We start from the raw sequence: 12,578 nt of genomic DNA on the forward strand, positions 1-12,578 counted from the left end.
CGGCGCAGTGGCAGCAGGAGGCCCCATTAGCTAAAGTGGTGCTTCAGGTTAAGAACAGTTTCAGGTTAAGAACGGACCTCCGGAACGAATTAAGTTCTTAACCCGAGGTACCACTGTGCAACCGTTTTGGGTTCATGTATTAATTCAACTCTAACACTGTTGTTGTTGTTATTGTTATTCCTCAATCACTGCTTGAAAATGCATAGACACAACAAACTTATGATTAAACACTTTTACACACAATGTAAGAACTAGTTCTACAAATACATTTCCTTGCCATTGGGCAACATTACCATCCATCAATATTCAAGCAATTAGCTACATCAGCTAGGTAGTATTATGACACAGTACTTATGAAACCCAGTTTCATATTCAAAATCATTAAAAATATATATTTTATTCATTATCCTCTCCTAGCAATTTTCAAACTTCTCAAAATTGGTTTTGAAGTTTTGCTAAATTGAAATTCCTGAATTATTTAGAAAATAAGGTCACTTATGAAGCTTTGCATTTCCTCCACCACAAACACACACATTGTATGTGGCACAGTACTCCCCCGAAAGCTGAGAAAAGATGCAAAGTGTCTATTTTATAAAATACTGGACAACTTCAAGAATTAGGAAGGATGAGACACTTGAACTTCCAGATCCTGACACCATCCTGGGGTTTTCAAAGAAGTGCAACAATTTTTTTAAAAAATCATTATCAAACATTTGCTTTAAAAAGAAACAGCAGAACATCATACAATCCCAACACAAAAAACAAAAACAAAAAAATCAGCAGCTAAAAAAATAAATTGAATATCTTATTGAATAAATAAGTCTTAAGATTTATACCACTCAGCCCAGTGAACAGACTGAGAAGGTTCTTTCCTCAGTAGCCGTCAGCCTATTTCAGATAGAAGTGGAAGCCAAAGAAGGGCCTCTGGTGCAGAGCTTAGCATATGGGAAATTTCATGTGGAAGTTACTGGTTAAATCTTACCTCCTGTATAGTTTTTAACAACATGACACTTAGCACTATAAGAATACGTGTTAACTGAACCCTGGGTTGCCAGATGCTGTTGGAATACAACTCCCATCATTTCCAGCCTGTTTCACCAATGGTCAGGGATGATGGGAATTGTAGTCCAATAACTGTTGGGGATCCAAGGTTGAGGAACAGTGGAGTATAATATATTTGAGTTTCCATGTATGGAATAATAGCCAAAATGCGAGGGGGGGGGTGGGAGGAGAAAGCATGCACAAAAATGTGTACATACAAACTTGCAAGGCAGATTTAAAAGAATTGCATTTTTAAAAAATTGGCAGGAACCCCTGAATGTGACTGAATTTGGAACTCTTCAAATACTTCCTCTGACTCTCTAAAAGCTGTACGGTATGTACACCAGAAAATGGCAGCTCGGCTGCACGGGTCTCCACAGTAATTGATGGGCTTCACTCCAAATAAGTGGTGGCATCCTGTTCCCTCCTCTGAACTGCACTTATTTCTGGAATTAATATTTTATCATCTTCCCCCCATCTACTGGTATAAGTCCTGCTCCTTTGGAGATGACAGTTCCTGGAAGAAGGTGATGACAATCCTTTCTGCATCTTCCTCTCCAGGGGTAATATGAACTTCCAAATATTGACTCAACAGGAAGGCCCCTTTCCTTCCTTTGCCTAACTGTTCCTTTTGATATCCACCCCCTTGCTGCACAAAGGAATCACTCTGGCTACTTCCTGTTAAGGTTATATAAGCAGAGCATCTTTTATAAAGAGAATTTTCCTTTTCTTAATTAATAGCATCATATTCTGAATATCCATTGGAGTCACTTCTGGGTGTCTCTCCCCCCAATACCAGTAGGGCAAGAGGAAAGACCAGTAACCTGCATCTTTGTGACTTCTTTCTTGGTGCTCCTTTATGTTTACTAGCTTCTGTTTTACCCAAGTATATAGAAAGCATATTCTTATTTTGGGGTGCACCCTTTTGATTTCCAAACCCCAAGTTTGCAATTAGAAGGAATGATCAGTGACCTAAAACAAAGGTCATGAGCTTCACATTCAGCAACCTCCCCCTAACACTCTGTTATGCAGAGCTCTGAAATTCTTCTGTTTCTAAAATAATTAGCAGTACAGAAGAACTGGGAAGAAGGGCGGTCTTTCAGAGGAGAAAATTGAAGAGTGTTACTAGGCACATGTACAGTGAAACCTCGTGTTACGTACCGCCCTCCTTACAAATGCTTCGGGTTATGCGCTCCACTAACCCGGAAGTAGATGCCCCTTGTTGTGAACTTTGCCCCGGGATGCGAGAGGAAGTTGTGCTCCCGTGGCGCAGAAGCAGCCGGAGGCGCCATTAGAGAAAGCGCGCCTCATATTACAAGCGGTTTCCGGTTACGAACGGACCTCCGGAACAGATTAAGTATGTAACACGAGGTACCACTGTAATGAGTTATATGGCTCTCTGTTATATGTCCTGTAACTCACCAAGACATTACAGCCAAATCTGTTACCTGTTAAGACACCTATGAGCGAGCCACTTGAGGAATAAATATCAATTTTTGAAAAATGTACAGTCATACCTCGGGTTGAAGTAGCTTCGGGTTGAGCATTTTTGGGTTGTGCTCCGCGGTGTCTTGGAAGTAACGGAGCGTGTTACTTCCAGGTTTCGCTGCTCGCGCATGCACAGATGCTCAAAATGATGTCACGCCCATGTGCGGAAGCGGTGAATCACGACCAGCACATGCGCAGGCGCGGGTTGCGTTCGCTTCAGGATGCAAACGGGGCTCCGGAACGGATCCCGTTCGCATCCAGAGGTACCACTGTAGCCGATATAACCCAAAAGTATACACTAAATTCCTATTTATAATGTCCCTGCAATTCGTGCAATAAAAACAGAAAAGGAGATCTGTGCTTCACTTTGGGGAGGGGAAGAGAAGAGGCAGCACTCATTTCTAAATAGCTTTCGGTACAATATATTTTTATTGTGAGATCAGTCTCTTCTGAAAGTGTCTCTATTTATGAGCAAAGTGGGGCCTATAAGAGCTATAACCTCAAAAGAAACAGATTTCCTAAGAGTTCACTTGGCTATTTTTCCAATACTTAATAAAACATAGAAGCAGGTGCATCAAAAATAATAAGTAAGCATAGGTTTAAAAACAGAGAGCATGAATCACAACTTGTGGTCAATTGCAGCAGCGATTCTAAACTAACTTCAAGAAGGAATTTAAAGAAGTGAGCAGTTTTCTACAATATGTTTAGAATTCTGCATATAGAATATACAGTGTGTGCATCAGACATACGTGGAAATCCTTATAAAATACACATGAATGGATTTTTTGGTACTTCCTTGTTCATGTCTACTTGAAGTGTAAATATGCAAAGTTTAAATACAAGTCTGTCTAATATTTGATGTATTATATATGTATCTTGCACTCTGGCATTTACCTAAATACACAAATATTTTCTAAGAAATGGCTCTGAGGTTTCAAATGGCTTGAAATTCGCATTTGTGAACACATCTGCTCGTGCTAGGCTTAGTCAGTATGCCAATATGCCATGTATGTATCATTGTTTAAAAAAATATTTGGATGCATAGAGACAAACATATCATTATACTTCTACACCTGATGTGTGATACAATCCTATTTGACATTTGCAGGATGATACAGATGACTAGAGCTGGGGGATATCTGGTTTTCAACATCACGATATTACACCAGCTAAAGATCACGATATCTCGATATATCACGATATATATCTGCGGCGGTGGAAGACCTTGCTGGCCTCCCAACAGCAACAAAGAATCCCGTCGTATCTCCCCAAGGCGAAGGAGGATACAGCGGGTCTTGCCGCACCTGCCCAGGTGGCAGAGGGTGTGCAGCACTTCCCCCAGAAGCAGAAGCCCTTGCTGCGTCTCCCCACAGTGGCGGAGAGTGTGGTGCCCCACTTCACTGCAGCTGCAGAGAGCCTTGCAGCGCCTCCCTGTGGCAGAAGGGGTCCTGTCATACCACAGCGGAAGAGAGCCTAGCCACACTTCCCCACAGCAGCAGAAGGCATTGCCGTGGCTTCCCGTGGCAGCGGAGGATGTGCCATGCTTCCCCGCAGCTGCAGAGCATGCACCACACTTTCCCGCGGCAGCAGAGGGTCCCGCCGCATTTCCTCGCAGCAGCAGAGAGCCTTGACACACCTCCCCATGGGTGTGCACCATGCTTCCCCGTAGCAGCAGAGGACTTTGTTGTGCCCCCCCCCCCAGTGATGGAGGATCACAATGCACATCCCTGCAGCGGTGAAGGGTGTGTTGCGCTTCCCCACAGCAGCAGAGGGCCTTGACAAGGCTCCCTGTGGCGGTGGACGGCCTTAAAATGTAAGGAAGAAGTATAATTAATAAAAATATTAAATAATCTTTCGTATAATATATTGAATATATTTTCAACTAATTTAAGAGTAGTTTAAGTGATTTACTAGTCAGTTTGCATCTGCTCCCCCACTCAGAGGTCTAAGTGGAATCTGTGCATGCAGAAGCCCCACTGAGTTCAACTAAACTAACTTCTACTTTCCTGGGAGTAAGCCTCATGGAATTCAGTAGGGCTTGCTTGCAAGTAGACATGCATTTATCTGCACTGCTTACTGAAAAACACCCTCCCCATCATTCTCATAGTACCCAACCTCCCAATAAGACAGCCAGCTAAATCTTCTCCCCTCTATTCCCACCCACCACAGAAGCCTCCCCCAAAGCCCTCATCCCACCAATCTCTCCTTTTTTATCAGAGGGAGGGTAAGCTAGCAAAAAAATAGTATCCTTTAATTATTTTTTTTTAAACTCTTCCTTTTTAATATGGAGGAAAGCTATTTAGGGGGAACCAACAACATAAACACCAACAGAAAATACAAATAAAAACTCTTTCCCCTCTTTTTTTGACAGTGGGGATGAGTGTGAGGGGTTTTTTTTATTACATTCTTTGCTGCTGGGTCTCTGATTGTCTATTGTTAGCAAGCTCTGCATAATTAGCTGACCTGTAAGTGGACAGATAGGGGTGAAGCTGAAACAGTTTGCTGGTTTGTGTGAGGGCTTACCTACTTTTCTTATTGGTTAGGAGGAAGGAGGGAGAGACAGTGCCTGCATATTACCTGTAAAGTATCCGTTCAGCTGAGCTGCCCCCAGGAAGCTGTTACGTCTCCACCTTTTGTTCACTGGCATATTGCCTCGTGGAAGCACTTATCACGATGTTATTTCAATACCAGTATTCAACAATATGGTGATTTATTGCACAGCCCCACAGATGACCAAGCAACTGTAGTAAAAGTAAGTCCTGGATAATAATTTTTTCACATTTCCTTCCCTTCATTATGCATTTCTTTTCTTCCTTCCTTTCAAATATGGTCATGTGCCAACTTTTTTTAAAAAAACAACCCCGGGTGGCAATCTCATTTCTGATCTATTCTTCTTTACTCCTAATTTCAAGGTGGAGTTTTATTCTTGCTGATGGTATTAAAGTTTCACTATTTTTGAGGTGCTGCCATTTTAACAATAGATTCTTGTGATTTCATGGAAACAGCCGTTGCACACAGGCAACCCTATTGTTCCAGATATGCATTAAAATACATATAAATCAGGGGCATATTAATAGTCATAAAGAGACACCTGGAATACAGCATATGCTTTGGAATGCCCATATTGTTTTGATCTCGGACATTTCAAGGTTTCTTGGATAATCCCTGGTCCAAAGACACTGGCGGAGGAAGGGGGTGTGGGAGGAGTGGTCCGCCCCAAGTTCCCCCAGGGCTGCACAGCGAGGGGGGGCGCCATGCTGAACGGCTCTTCCTTTCCCCCCTCCCTCACCTTCCCTCTCCATTGGTGGCAGAGGGTGTGCCCGTGCCACCCCCTGAACCCGCTCAGGCCCTGGAGCTGCAAGTAGCCGCTTCTCTCTTGGCTGCAACTGCACTCTGCAACTCTTAAGTACCGTATTTTTTGCTCTATAAGACTCACTTTTTCCCTCCTGAAAAGTAAGGGGAAATGTGTGTGCATCTTATGGAGCGAATGCAGGCTGCGCAGCTATCCCAGAAGCCAGAACAGCAGGAGGGATTGCTGCTTTCGCTGCACAGCGATCCCTCTTGCTGTTCTGGCTTCTGGGATTCAAAATATTTTTTTTCTTCTTTTTCTCCTCCAAAAACTAGGTGCGTCTTGTGGTCTGGCGTGTCTTATAGAGCGAAAAATACGGTACCTACACTCCTGTATTCACTTTCCTCCCTCTCTCTGCCCCCTCCCACCTTTCCACATCTCCCTGCTTAACTCTGGCCTTGCTTTAAATCCTTCCTCAACCTGGAAAGACACCTTTGGGGAGAGGTTTTTCCTTTCTCAAAGAATTATAGTATTGAAGAGTGGGAAGGGACCCTGATGAGGATAATCTAGTTCAACCCCCTACAATGCAGGAATATGCAGCTGTCCCATCCTTTTTACATTTGTTCTCAGCCCTAGTTTGCCCCCCCCCATGTAAATTTACACACACCCCCACACACGGTTGCCTCTGATGCTAGTCCTATTCAGAGCACTCACCAAAATGAATTAAAAATCCAAGCATTAATTTCAAAGGGTCTGCAGTAAGTAGGATTTACTTGGATGTAGCCTGTTATAACCAAAGTATCTTAGCCAAAGTTATACACAACCATTCCTCATAAGGCTTGCTTTTCATATCCTTGATCATCTTTGTTGCCCTCTTTTGCACGCATTCCAGCTTGTCAACACCCTTCTTAAATTGTGGTGCCCAGAACGGGACACAATACCCCAGGTGTGGTCTGACCAAGGCAGAATAGAGTGGTACTTGATCTAGAAACTAGATTTCTGTTGTTGCAGCCTGGAATAGCATTAGCTTTTTTTTTTTTGCTGTAGCATCACATTGTTGACTCATGTTGTGGTCTACTAAGCCTCTTAGATCCTTTGAATCATGTATTGCTGGTAAGCCAAGTGTCCCCCATCTTATATTGGTGCAACTGGTTCTTCCTGCCTAAGCATAGAACCTTTCAGGCTAAAAGGGACTGGTGGGACTTAGAAGAACACAAAGAAAAATCTCTTCTAATGCAGTTTGGGGATGTTTTAAACGTGGAATTTTGTGAAGTACTTACCTAGACTTGGGAAGGTTTAAAATGGCAGCCCTCATGTGACCATACCACCCATAGGCGCCAACTCCCTATAGCTGAGGACACCTCAGCCCGCCCCCAAAAATTGGGATGGGGCTAAGCCCCCCCCAACTTTGAGGAGCTAGGCCTTCCCACACCTGCGACGAGTCCCACTGGGCTTTCCCACGCCTACAGCGGGCCACAAGAATGCCCGATAGAGCTTGTAGGTGCGGGGGAGGGGGCACCTATGACACCACCTAAATCCACCGTACTTGAGCAGTATTATAGGTGTCCACAGAAACAGCATGCAAGTATGAGAGATTATATTCTCCCTTATTGCTCCTGCTTTGCACTATTTTGGGGTTCTCTTGCCTGACAGGAATAGGTGCTTGAGCTCTGTTTGTGTTTGAAGCAAGAGGAACAAATAACATGATGGGGCATTAAGTAAAGCAAAGAAGAGGTGACAGGAACTGAGTTCCTTCCCACCCTTTGGGAAGCGGGGGTGGGTGGGGAGGGAAGGACAGTTGGAGCAGAGGGGAGGACCATGGCAAGCCGACCATGGCAAGACTCCTGGGTGAGAAAGAGTGAGAGTGACTCAGTGACTGCCCCAGGCGGCAAAAGCCCTAGCTACGCTTCTGTCCAAAGATCATCAGAAATTAGTTTCTAGCAGGCTGCGGCTCATATACTTAAAAGATGAATGATAGATAAATGAGTTGTTGATTAACTTATTCACTCGTTCAAGTTCATAATTAGGAATACAAAGTACGAACTGTGCATTACAAATGCAAAACTGGATAAAATTATGCAGCAAACCATCGACCTGAATATGACATGTCAGGTGACATATGCCACAACTTTCTTTAAAGTCAATGTTTTGTTTCATTTATGTATAGGGTTAGAGCCAAATTTATTCATGCTAAGACAAGCCCTACTGATTTCAATTGGTCTAAACATAGCCATAACTTATGACCTATCCATTTCCTCCCCCAAAACCACCACCACCTCCATCTCCACCTCCTCCTCCTGCTTCGAAGTAAAAGTTGGTCAAAATATAATTACAACAATGAAGAAGAGGAAAGCACATTTGTTGATGGCACTGATGTAAGCAAGACCTTCTATTTCAGTAGGGCTACTCAAAGCATGACTATTCTGGATCCAACCTGGGTCTGAGACACAAAAAGCAATAGAGGAGTCCTTATTTATTTAAAACATTTTCATACCTCCCTAAATTTTTAAACAGACTAAAACCAAGATCTATTAAAATGCTTGGGTAAATCTGAAAGTTTTCGCCTAAGCCTTAGCAATGTTGGCACCAAAAGAATCTCTTTAGGGAGGGCATTCCATAACTAGATGCCACTCCTGAGAAGGTCCCCTCCTTTGTAGATGATCTTAGTAGGTCTGATGGAAGTAGCAGATGGAAAGGGACCGCAACAGATTATCTTGAACTAGTAGAGTTAAGCTCTAACAGTTCTTATTGGAAAGCAATTTATAATGCAACTTAACGTAAGTAGGACAATGCATATGACTGGCTTCAAATAAAGTACAGTACCAGCAAAATAGAAGTTGACATACATTAATTGTGGGGAATGGGTGTACCTGAACATGCAATATGTCTGGCAATGAGCACTGCCTGGACAGGAGACACCGAGGACCTATGGAGGTTTCTCAGAATACCTTGGAAGTTTGCTACAAATATATAGCAGCTAGGAATCTTTACGCTTAGAAATGGAAAGATGAAGAAGTTCCTACTAAAGAACAATGGATAAGCAAAGTAATGGACTATGTTGAATCAGCAAAGCTAACGGCTTTAGTAAGATTGTCTTACTAAAAGGAAGCCCCTTTCAGACTATTTGAAGAAATATTACAACATGAAGAATCCGCGAACAGGTTGATTTATGAGCAACGGAAATAATTGGAGACTAATGTGCTCTGATTATGATAAAAAGAAGAGAGAAGATAGGATGCAGCAAAGAGGGGGTAAGGATAACATAACGGAAAATGGGTTGGGAAGTCAAAAATAGAAAATAAATTTCTTTTTAGAATGTATTGGAATTTTATGTGTAATTTTATGGGGGAATTTAATAAAAGTATTTTTTTAAAAGGACGTTTGCTGCAAATATACTAACCAACTAAATTAAAGAGTTTCACACCTTTGAAGAATGCCTCAGTGTTTCCGTCTTAGTGTAAACAATGTTATTAAATACCCATCTCTGCATTAAGAAACAAAATGTGAGGCCTTGCATTCCTAACACTAATAGTGAAAGCCATACAAATGAACACAGAGTTTGGACTCAAGCCACTAAACAAGGTATAAAATCAGTCCCAACCAAAGATAGAGGCCAATGTAAGTTAATTTTGCATTAAATAGTGGAACTATTTATTGTTTGGGGGGGCACTTAAAACTGTCACATAAAACTGAACAGGATGCAGATCTTCTGCAGATTGGTTTGACATTCTCAGTCAGACCAGCAGAAGCCTATTAAAATATATAACAGAGAAGCTCAAATCCACTTTGCTGGTGTGTATGAACTGGGAGGAATGTCATCAGAAAAAAATTCCAAAAGCAATGCAAATTATCCTAATTTAACTATCCTTCCAACCAAATAAAATTGGCCTAATGCCCTAGTTCCTCACAACCAAAAAAGGAGGGGCTTAAATCACATAAAACAGTCCAATTCAAAATTTTATAGAAAACCTACTGCTTGTGGCCCACCAGCGTGTTTCAAATCAGTAAAAAAGGAGCATATGCTAAAACTTTCTTCCTTCAGTTAAAGCACAACTAATCACTGCGGTGTGATCCTGAGCATGCAGTGCTGGATCAGACCAACTTGCACTATTCTTTGCAAGACTCCAGTAACTGACCAGAAAGGAAACTTAGCATCATGAAAGGCAAGAACAAGAATCTTTCCTATGAAGATTTAATATAATCCCCAGGCTCTGTGTAAAGAAACTTCAGGTAATCACCAAATGTCATTCCTATTCCCTTGGGAAGGTTCAATTTAATACTTGGTGGGACACTGAAATTGCACAACATATCACTGTCACAGGTTCTTTCATAAGGCTCAGCTTACCTTCAGTAATAACTTTATTCCCCAAAGTGTGTCTTTTTCCACAATTCAGTTTCCATTTAGTTTGTATGATTTGAAGCAATTACTGAGGAACTACATCCACAGCAATGCAATTTTAGAAAAAACTTCAGCGTTGTTCTTACATTTAAGCTTTTTCTTGTTCTCAGGACCTGCTTCCCCAGAAGGCCTCACATTTTCCCATCACCTCTCCAAGCTTTACAATACTATCTCTAATGTGATATTCTTGTAAAAAAAAAAAAAACCTAAACCATTAAGTTACCTGTTCAGGTGACCCAGGTTTACCTCTGACCCTTTGGGTGCTATTCAGCTAAGCTTTTACTCAAACAACTCACTGAGATAAATTAACCTGAGTTACTAATGTTCATTAATTTCAATGGGTTTACTTTGAGTAAAAGTTAGTTACATACCACCCTATGAAATCATAGATCCAAAATGTTACCATTAACATTCTACTGATTAATAAACAAACAAGGTGCAGTTGTGTCTTGAGCTCTAGATACTGCAGAGCAAAAACTTCCCTGCAAACCTCTGTCAGGCAACATTTACACAAAGAATGTAAAACTTTTCATGGCTATGAAAAGACATAAAATGAGAGAAGGCTCCATTTTTAATACGTTTCCTATTCAAAACAAGAGCACACAGTTGAACAGAGCTGGGATATTTGTCAGGACTTGACCCTCAAATGGTGAGCTGAGTAATAAGGATTAGTCCTGGATGTTACTTACTTTATATTTATTTATTACATTTATATCCTACCCTTCCTCCTAAAGAACCCAAGTTACACACACATATTCTGCCCCAAACATGTGGTCAGAAGGAAACTGAAGAGGCTACTTATACTACTGAAGGAAGTCTCCTTCAAGCAATACTCCTGGACCTGATACAAACTTTTTGCCGATATGAGCAACTGTAAGACCTTGTTGTTGTTGGCTGGAGTGTCTTGGTCCTCAACATTGCAGGAGCTGCATCTGATAGCACTGCAAGGATACTGCAATGTTAGGTGAACAACCCAACTTGCAAGCTTGATTTCATACATTCTACGCTAGTGGTTCCGAATGAGGGGTCCGTGGACATTTGGGCGTCCACAACCCCCTCCCTTGCCTCCCCCAACTAAATTTTTGCTTTTTCATGGTAGTATCACAAATTTTATAGCTTGTTTTAGCGCTGCACGATTTTTCAATATATTGGCCAAAATCAGTTTTGAAATCAGACCGCGATAACGATTTTGAGCCGGTAACACGCAGCAATGTATCATTCCTCACGCAAGGGAGAGCAGGGCAGGCAATTTCAAGGCACCACCAATATTGCACAATGATCTCGGCCAATAACGCTGCTGATCTGAGCTGCCCTTCCTCATGCTAAAGCTGGTTGCAGCTACTTAAGAGATGCACATGAGACAAACCAAAGAAGGTATAGAGAGTACTAAACACATCTCAGTCGCTTCTTTTTCTCCCAAAGATTCCAGGGGGCTAAAACCTTTGATAGCATCAGTGTGGATACGTGCTGCATATCTTCGTACCTACTGATTCATGTATCCATCACTGCAGATAAGGTACAAAAGTTATCTCAGTACACAGGCTACCAAAATATCCTAGATGCTTCTCCCATCAATATGCAATTCCAGACAGAGTCCTGGAGTCCTGGTAATGTCAAACCTGACACTAGCTGCTTCGTTGTTGTTTTTAAAAAACCTACTACATTAAAATACAGAGAGAACATCCAAGTTATACAGATTACACCTTAGATGTTCAGAACAAAAGCATGATATGCCTAATGTTAGGAATTGTTGCCATGTGAGCAAATACGTAGCTGGTAATAAGGGCCTCCTCTGCAATAATTTTTAATTGTTATTGGGCATCCAATAACATCCTGATTTTAAAGGCTAGCTGGTACTACTACAAAGAGGACTTGAACAACAACAAAAAAGAACCCTGCCACTGCTTGTTTGATTCAGGAAGAAATGCTAAAAGTTCAGAAAGAGTATACCGTATATATTTGTAATACAGCAGTATATACATAAGTGTATTACTAAATAATAAATGCTGGACTTGCTGCAAAGCCAGAAAGCAGCTGGAAGATATTCTAGTTGCACATTTTTATTTTACGGGAACAATTATTTGGGGATGCAAAGCAACCCTTATCTTAATAAGCTCCCATTAACTATATATAATGGGAACATAAGAAACATAAGAGGACATAAGAAACAGGAAGTAGGGAAGTAAGCCGGAAGTAGTTGATTGCTGATTCATTCATTCATTTATATATTTTTTTAAATATATATATAGAGAGAGAAGGGGAGAACAGATAGCTGACCATTCCACCCAGGGTGACCTCTGCTACAAAGCAGATGTCTCTTACAGAGGCAATATTAGATTGGTGGTGGGTTGACTGGACATT

General features: G+C 41.7%; 1 protein-coding gene across 3 annotated transcripts in view; it reads right to left on the reverse strand.

The window, feature by feature from the left end:
• LOC310826785 (guanine nucleotide-binding protein G(q) subunit alpha) overlaps positions 1 to 12,578 on the reverse strand; it is a 94,882-nt gene that overhangs the window by 59,599 nt on the left and 22,705 nt on the right. The gene's annotated exons all lie outside the window — the stretch shown is intronic.

The sequence above is a fragment of the Podarcis gaigeae genome (genome assembly GCF_964106915.1).
Source record: "Podarcis gaigeae genome assembly, chromosome: 11".
Classification (NCBI taxonomy): Eukaryota; Metazoa; Chordata; class Lepidosauria; order Squamata; family Lacertidae; genus Podarcis; species Podarcis gaigeae.